Consider the following 8,912-nt stretch of genomic DNA (forward strand, 5'->3'; position numbering starts at 1 on the left):
CTTGATGCAATGCAACAAAGCAGCTCACCTTTCCCTTTTCTTGTCTATCATCTGGGGATTAAAAAACACTGCCGATGTCTCCAGCAACTCACAGTGTTCTGTGTGGGAGGCATGTGACTCAGCGGTGAAAGCTGTGCGTTGCCAAAGTTCATCCATAGATACTTCTAGGCGTCTATTTGCAAGTGAGCATACATATATGGAACAGATCACAATTTTTAAATAGTCTAATTGTTTATTTTCATTACGTAAAAAAAACTAAAAAAAACTTATTTTTGTCTGCATTGACACCACATACAAAAATAGTGTATGGTGCATTTGCAAACTTCACAGATAAAGGCCCTAAGGACGTGTCTGCCATAAAACTTACAGAGTGGTAGAAGCCTCTCAAAAACCTGGCATTTCAACCCACGGTCATCAGTGGTGAGAATGTCAACAAGCATCAGTGCTCTGCTCAACACTGCAGATCAAAAGTTGATTGTGAATCTTCTAAGCCCCAGTTACTGCCACATGAAAAAGCAAAAGTCCATCACAATATCAGTCATGTCTCTTTAGAGAAGGCTTTTGGGTTTTTGTATGAACTGCCTGCAATTTCTTGAGAAAAATAAGTGCAAATTTCAACAATATTATGCCTCAGTTAACCGGTTACAGGTATCGGGAAGTGAAAAATATCGTATGTCACATCTAATCGGGCTGTACGTTTGACACCCCTGCTCTGAAGCAGCCTCCTACTCTTTTTTTAAGTGAGGAAGGAGGGTGTATATGCTGTAGAAAGTGGAAAGATTTAATCAGTTTCTGCCCATATTGAGCCAAACAGTAATGCAATGAGCTTTCAGTGTTTCAGTGTTCAGTTTAAATGGCTCTAAATCCCAACAATCATCACAACAGGGGAGCGAGTGAGAGGGAATGAAACAAATCAAACATACGTGTCAGAGTTTAAGCATGATACCATGAGCGAGTAAACATGCACTGGAGATTAAACAGGTTGATGATTCACCAGTTTAGGGGAGGGGAACGGGTGTGTGTGGAAAATCCTTCAGATTCGGGTGCATTCACCCTTTACTGGAAAGTTAAATCCCAGCAATCAAAAATCAATACCCAACACTGTTGAGAGTCAGACTAAATCGTAATAACAAATGAAATGCTAACTCTGACCTAATTCCAGGACCGCAGCAAACTTCTCCCAAACACTTTGCAAGAGTTGGGGGCCCTGGCTAAAACAGGTAGGAACTGCGTTCACACAAACACGAGCAGAAATAAATCCAGTTCTTGTCATCCACAACAGACAGGATGAGCCAATATGACTCAGTGTCAGTACAATTCTAAATAAATGATTCACTAAACACAAACTCAAAATGACCTGGGGGCCAGTGAACTTCTAGTCTGGTCAGGAGGGTGAAACTAGTCCGACCGTTTGGGAAAAATGAACAGAGATATAAAACGCACAAACGTCATCTTAAATAAGATGTGTGTAAGAGGTATCGGTTCAAATTGAGGGTTGATATTGGACACATGAAAGTGTTTTTGTACACCGTAAAAACATTTGAATCTCCTGAATGTACCAATGATTAAAAGCAACGAGGACATTTTTTTTGCACTGTTTTCAGGTTGAAACAAGTTCAACGTTTCTGCCATTTATCTTTCATCAACGAGAATCCACTCCAGTGCACCTTACAATAAGGTCAGAGCAAGGCTGGGAACATGGAGGAGTTTTAAAAGAGTACATCCTGTACTGTCAACAAACAAATATTAACCGTTTTTTACATGTTAACAGCAAACACTAATCCTTAAGAGGTTCACATGGGGGAGGCTTAAATCCCATCATTTATGTACTACACACAGACATCGCATGACGCTTAAACAACATATTAACAAGCATGGTTTGTTCCTGCAGCGTCACTCAGAGAAATGCTTATGAAAAACAGAGCCAGAGTGTGAGGAGTGTGGGCCTGAATACAAGCCACGAGCGATTAATTACAAGTCATAAAACAACAAAAAAAACAGTTCATATGCTGGTTGTAGGTTACGTGACGAATACTGAGAGCGCTGAGGTATTGTCTGGTATGGATTAATAAATGTGTGTGCACGCAAGCATGCTTCCATGCATGTGTGCATACTTCAGCATGCATGCCCGCGTTTCTCCTGCGACAGGGAGGATGAAAACGGAATTAGGGGCTTAATCGGCGCGTGGACTTAAGGCGACGGCGCAGGAGCAAATGAGAGTGAGTGAGAGGGATGGGTGGTGGGGGGGGGGGGGGCAAATGCCCTAAGACTGTCTGCAATTTTCTCATCATTTCATGCATCTGAAACAAAACTAATTTGCTGCTTGTCATGCTTGGCTTAGCACACACAAACATAAGAGCCAATATGCCACAGCGTGTCATCTGCTGCTGCATCAAAGAGAGCTGTTTATATATCACGGCGAGCGGCACCGTATGAATCATAGAGACCTGGAAGAAAAATGCTTAACATGGTCTGATCAAAAAGCAGCAGTCTGTGATACAGAATCCTGTGATACATCGGCGCCTTTGCAACATCGTCCCGATTCATATCGTGGAAACAGCTACGTCCGCGTCTCCCTATAGGTCACTCCAATGTCACAACAGATAGGGGTGTTTTTATTTTATTTTTGCCCAAGTAAACATGCAAACACACAGATAAACTTATACGCTTGGCAGAAAGATATGGGGAGGAGAGAGCTGAAGGCAGAAACCGTCAGCGGGGAGAGAAGGATTGGGGGAAAAGATGAAAGGAAGCATGGGAGACGGCTGCAGGGAGAAAATAAAAGTGGTGGCACTGTGATATAGTAGAATGTACATGTGCTGGGTCCTATTATAAAAGTATGTGACAGCTTAATAGGACTCTGGGTGGCAATATTGAAAAAGAAAAAGAAGGCTCTGAAAAGTGGGATGTGTACGCATGAACTCACTCACACATAAACACACACATACACAATTTTATGTATCTCCTCTGCATCACACATGTGCTGAGTAAAGTGTTCGGAGAACAAAAGGTTCTCATTAAATTGGATGCTGTGACGTGTATTGATTCCCCCCCCCCCCCACACACACACACACACAGAATTTACAGCGCCCAATTGTTTGGAGATCCTCACTTCAGAGATTTGCTGTCATTGCTATTGTAAACGTCAATATGCAGCTCTATGGTGCATTACCAAAGGGTTAATTACATACTTGTAAGCAATTATTCTCCTAATGTAGCATGGAATCCTCCCCCAAATTGGAATTTAGATGAAATCCACCAAGCCTTTGAAGTCCCTGATACCATCTTTCTAATGAAGTGTCAACTAATACGTAATAGACTTTGAATCGTACATGGCACGCGGCGTGTGGAGTCTAATGTGAGGAGAGGTAACAAAAGGCAGGGGTTTTTAATGTGGCTAGGTCAAAGAAAGGTAACTGTAATTCAAAATACACTCATTTATCAAAGCAATCATCCCTAACCTAACACACTATCGGTCTCTTGGCACATAAAAAAAAAAAAAAAAAAAACAAGCAAATTACACTATATTCAAATTTACTTTATCCCAGAAGCCACTGTTAAGAGAATCAGGCCTGGCTGGGGACAGATTATAGTTGGAAGGACAGTTGGTGACATGGAAATGCAATTTCCAATCTTCTCTTGTTGTGTTTGGTGGCATAAGGGGAGGAGGGGGGGGCTTGACTGGACTTTCGTCTGTGGCTGGTTGTCCCGTCGTAGCCGAGGGGGGGAGTGTAAGCGTGTGAGAGAGTGGGAAAAAGAGAGCAACAGAACCAGAATGAGAACAAACACAGAGCTCCATTCAGGTCCAACCCACAGACACATCATTCAGTGGAACATGACGATACGTCTCTGTGACCAGAGTATTCATATAGGGCCAGTCACAGATGCATCATTCACACACTTCCGCCTCAGTCTTACTCACTCCTTATATTTCCAGAGTATCATTCTCAGATTTCCCCCATTCATATTAATTCACAGCTGGCATAGACGTATATTCCAGAGGCTTTCTTACAGAGATTACTCCTTTGAGTCCACTCACTGCCCCCAAAAATTTAATAAATGTCTCAACTGCCAAGGTTGGAGCGAGAGTTTATCCATTAGCGAGCCATAATATTGACAAGGCCACGGTCCCCGAGTCTAAACTCCAGCCTTGTAGCCGTAACATTGGCCAACAGACAGGGGGTAGTATGTCAACATGAGGTGCTTACAGCCCGATAAAGGCTGCTGTTCCAAGTCCTATAGGCAGTGCTTGATGGACAGCACATGGGGGGGGTGGTGGTTTGAGCGGTGCGGCAGTGCCAAGAGTTCTTTCAAGAGTTTAGGACCGAGCTGGAATTTGGTGAAACGACAAGGAGGGAAGACACAGATGAGATAGGATTATCAAACTGCTCAAGGACTAAGTGTTTTCCTCTTGAGACCTTGACAGCAGAGGAAGACACACACACACACACACACACACATGTGAATATTCAGAAATGAGCTGACGTACACATTAGCACTAAAGAAAAGAGGCAAAGAAACATAAAGGTGTGCCTGCCAGCCACAGCCACAAAGAAAAAGCAGGAGGAACTTCAGCCTGCACTGACAGTTTGCCCTGTAGGCAGGCATATTATCTCTGCCTCATTGTCACAGTCTGTTAAACAGCAACTAATGGACCACGTAGTATCAACCGGCACCATCTAATGCTCGTCGTTAATGTTGTTTTCAGCGTTAAACTTTGATGTAAATGAGGTGAAAAAAGAATAGATTAATCTGTCCATTAATTTCTTGATTAATCGATTAGTTGTTGGCTCCATAACATGTCCAAGATGTAGAAATAATGATGTTCTCAAATGTCTCGTGTGGTCTACCAACCATAATTAATCTGTAAATTAATGACTTTTTTTTGTTATATGGAGCAAAGAAATCTGAAAAAACAAAAATGCATTAATTTGATGATCAAAATATTTGCCAATTTATTCCCTTTTATTTAATTATTGGAATGAATGCTGTAAAGCTATTGATCCGATTGTGAATCAAGGTTTCTCCCCAGCGTGGCACAACCCATGTGCTTTACCATCCATAAATAAAGACTTCTCAGTGTGTTAGAAAATGAGAGAATATTGTGGTCAATGATGTTGCAACTACAGTATCAAGCGGGATCAATCTCTCCACTGCAGCAGCCTGTGACCACACTGCCCCTCATGGATTCTCCAGCATATAGCCCCTCTCCCTGCAGCCGTGCTCTGTTGACTGTGCACTAAACAAGTGAATAAGCCATCTGCTGGGCTATTTAAAACATAAGTAAGTATCACTGCTTCTCTTCTGAGATATTTTCAGTAAAAAAAACAGAGCTGTAAGTATAGATATCTTAACATCAAATGAGTTATGGGGGCGTGGGGGGCAGTGAATTGATGCATTGAGTCTGGAGAGCAGGTGGACAGAGGGAGGGAGAAACCAGCAGAGGGGCTCAGAGTCCTCGGTGTGACTGCCGTACAAGGCATCTACATTTTGCATATAGACCGGAGCAGATGTTTTCTGTGTATGAGGCACAAGAGATGATGAAAGCACGGGGAGGGAGGGAGGGAGGGAGCGGTACAGCAGGAGCGAGATGGGGGGGGGGGGCAAAAGTTTATGAGCCACATTTTGGAATCAAAGACCTACATCACACCAAGCTAGAGAGTGTTAGACCGTTGCACTCAGGAATCAGCTCCATCTCCCATCAAACCTACAGCTGACAATGATACAGCTACAGCCAAAGCATAAAGAACGACTAAACACGTGGACAACTAGAAAAAACCCCACAATGTTTTGATAAGAATGTAATATGCCGTGTGTGTACAGAACCACATGCATCACTCAAGACAACATGTACCTTCTTAAACTGAGGAAGACGTGCTCGTCACTATCTCCTGACTCCACGGAGAGTGTGCAGCACAAATTAAATAATCTTGAACTAATAACAGTCACAAGGTTTGTGTAGCAGTGTAAAAAAAACAGCCTTGAGATTTTCTCTTTTTTTTCCCCCAACAGGCTAAACACATCACATAGTTGGTTGTCCACAGAAAGACCTGACTGCCATTTGAAACACTCAAGTGCCTGAAGGTTTCTTTCACATTACTGGGTCAAAATAAAATAGCTTCATCTTAAATTCCACCCTTCACTGTGACCTTAAAAGACGAGTACAGTAATATGTAGGTAATAAAAGTCCAGGGGATTAAGATAAGGTCACGTTAAACTCAACTGCAACCTGCAGAACACCACAGAGACGGAGACCCCCAGTAGGGATATTAAAAATGTTATTCTCTGTTTACACAAATGTTACAAAAGTCAAGTTCTTCTCTGTCTGAGCCTCATTGGTTAAGTTTAAAAACTCTAAAGGGAGGACACTGCCAAGTCCAAGCAAATCCTGAAGCCACACAGTGAGACCCACCAGTTATGGCACAGCAGAAATCATCTCTTACATCCACAAATAATCGTCACACTGGCTGCAAAAATCTAAGGGTGTGTACAACCATGAAACCTCAAATATAACCTGTGTAGAAAGGACCTTCATGTACTGAGCTTTAACAGTTTCTCGTGCCATAAAAATGAATCACTTGGGATTCATAAACTAGAATATATATGCAAAAAAATCAACCTTTATATAGATTTTTTTTAAACATATTGCAGGGATTGCAGTAACTAATCACCATGCGAAAGCATCCTGATAATAAACTATGCTTATAGAATAATCACATAGTTTCAAATCAGACCCAGGACTGAAAACACAACTGCAGTCCATGGGTGTGAACGCACCAGTAAAAAAACTGATCCTGCGCACTGGGTTTAATATAAATCCAACGCGGACTCCACGATAATAAAAAAAACAGTTGTGGTTTTAACCTTCAGAGTTTTACACTGCAATAGAGGGGGGGGAAATAACATGTCATGCAGCTTTTCTGTGGCTCACAGTGGACGCGGACACCTCATGAATGATGCGAGGCAATAGCATAGCGGCAATCCAGCGAATATAGTGGCTCCCAAGTTGCGAGATATAGCAGGTCATTAAAATGTTCTACAATTCTCCGCGGGGCTAGTTATGCGAACCAAGATGGACAGGTTCGGGGGGTGAAACCCGCCCCATCTGCCCGAGTGCGCTGAGCAAGCATGGCGCAGCCCAGAACAGGTGCAGCACGCACGGCTCGGATCACCTGGCTGGTGCAGTGGCAAACTCACACCCCAACCGTGACTAATAACAGCAACCAGAGCACGCTGCAATCTGCCGTAACTGTGCGTAATAAGTAAGACGGTGACAAGCGTCTCTCCTTACCTGTAATCTATGCAGATATCACTTCACAGCCGCAGCCGCATCGACACTGCGGATAAGAGGCACGTCCGGAGCAATTCCCCAACTCCAGTTACTCCCCCCCAAAAAAAAAAATTTAAAAAAAATTGAGAAACGTGTAATATCCTAACGAAAGGGAACGTGTCCACTTTTAATCCCCGGGAAGGCGATTCCTGCACGAGAGGTTGAAAACAGCAGCAGACTTCCAGCAGCTTGTCCCCCCCCCGCCTCACCGATCAGCCGGACTCTACTACGCCGCTTTGAGCGCACTGAGACTCGGCAGCTGCACCTCCCATCCCTCGGTGAGTACGCACTTGGTATGCCGCCGGAAAAGCCGCTGCGCCGTACACGGGATACCGCAGAAGGCTGTGCTTGTTCAGAGAGCGCGTGTGTGCGTGCGTGCGTGTGTGCGTGTAGATGTGAGTCAGTGCGGTGCTCCTGCTCAACTGAGATGCTGAGGGTGCTGCAGCGGAGTGCGAGAGAGAGAGAGAGAGAGTGCGGGAGGGACACAGAGAGAGGGAGATCAGGGGGAGTGCGCTACTTCTGAGTTTACAGCAGCCTCACAGCGGATATTGAGGGGAACTGAGTGGTTGGCGCTTTGTCGGTTGCGAAAGAAGCCTGTTTTCTTCCCATGGATCCTGACTCATCCGCAGTAACATCTCAGATCTGGAGGGGGGAGAGGGGGGGGGGGGGGGGGGGGGGATTGCGCTCGAGGTTACAATTTAAACTGTCAGGGAACAAAAACACTCAGAGCCCCAGTGCGCATTAATAAACATTATACTTAACAATGTCTGTGTCAGCACATCATTTATTACAATCATCAGGTTTATGATCTCATTTCATTTGCTATAGAGACAGAGACAATGAGGCGTCAGGTGGGATGAGATAATTCCACGATAGAGTCCACAGAGAGTGTCAACATATTTGATTTAAATGTAAAAGTTTATTACCCCTGCCAAGGATTGTGTTTCTGTTCTTTCTGGAATAATTACATTATGGAAGACCCCCTAGACAACCTGCATGCCTGCCCTTTGACCAATTAAGGAACTTCTGAGAGACGCTTTTAATTCTCAATTATAAAGTGTGTAAAACTGCCTAAAAATCACATTTAATTTGATGTATTTAATGACACAATAATTTTGTCGAGGTCAGCTTATCAAACATCCACAGGTATTAAAATAAATATCTACATAAGTAGTGTTAGGGTTACGTCCTGACATGATTAACACATGCACCAACTTTCGTTCATGTGCATGAAACATTTCACATTTCACAAAATAAAAATCAAATGATGAAAGTGTTAGCCCCTCTCACTTCGTCTTCACTTATTCACCGAACAACTTTCACGTGTACATTTTTACCAGGAAAAATAGGTAAGGGGATTTTAGGGGATTGGGAAAGCCCTCAAAAACATGATTCATTTAAAGGTAAAGATAAGAATAAGGGTGGTGTTCATTTGAGCCCCTTTAACCCCTGAAAAAATCTGTGCACGCCCCTGTTGGTAAGTAGTTGAAGGTGTGCTGCTCTGTTATTGTTTACTGTTTGGTAGTTTTGCACCTTTGCAAATATTAAATAAATCCAATAAAGTATTAATTTATGCAGAAAT

At 43.3% G+C, this 8,912-nt stretch overlaps 1 protein-coding gene across 1 annotated transcript in view; it reads right to left on the reverse strand.

Moving 5' to 3' along the window:
- The window catches only part of plxna4 (plexin A4), a 183,659-nt gene extending 175,878 nt beyond the window's left edge, over positions 1-7,781 (reverse strand). The window contains exon 1 of the mRNA XM_058624311.1: positions 7,292-7,781. The gene's annotated coding sequence lies outside the window, so the exon portion shown is untranslated. The remainder of the gene's footprint in view (positions 1-7,291) is intronic.
- Positions 7,782-8,912: the final 1,131 nt, after the last annotated feature.

This window comes from Solea solea, chromosome 3 (assembly GCF_958295425.1).
Source record: "Solea solea chromosome 3, fSolSol10.1, whole genome shotgun sequence".
Lineage (NCBI taxonomy): Eukaryota > Metazoa > Chordata > Actinopteri > Pleuronectiformes > Soleidae > Solea > Solea solea.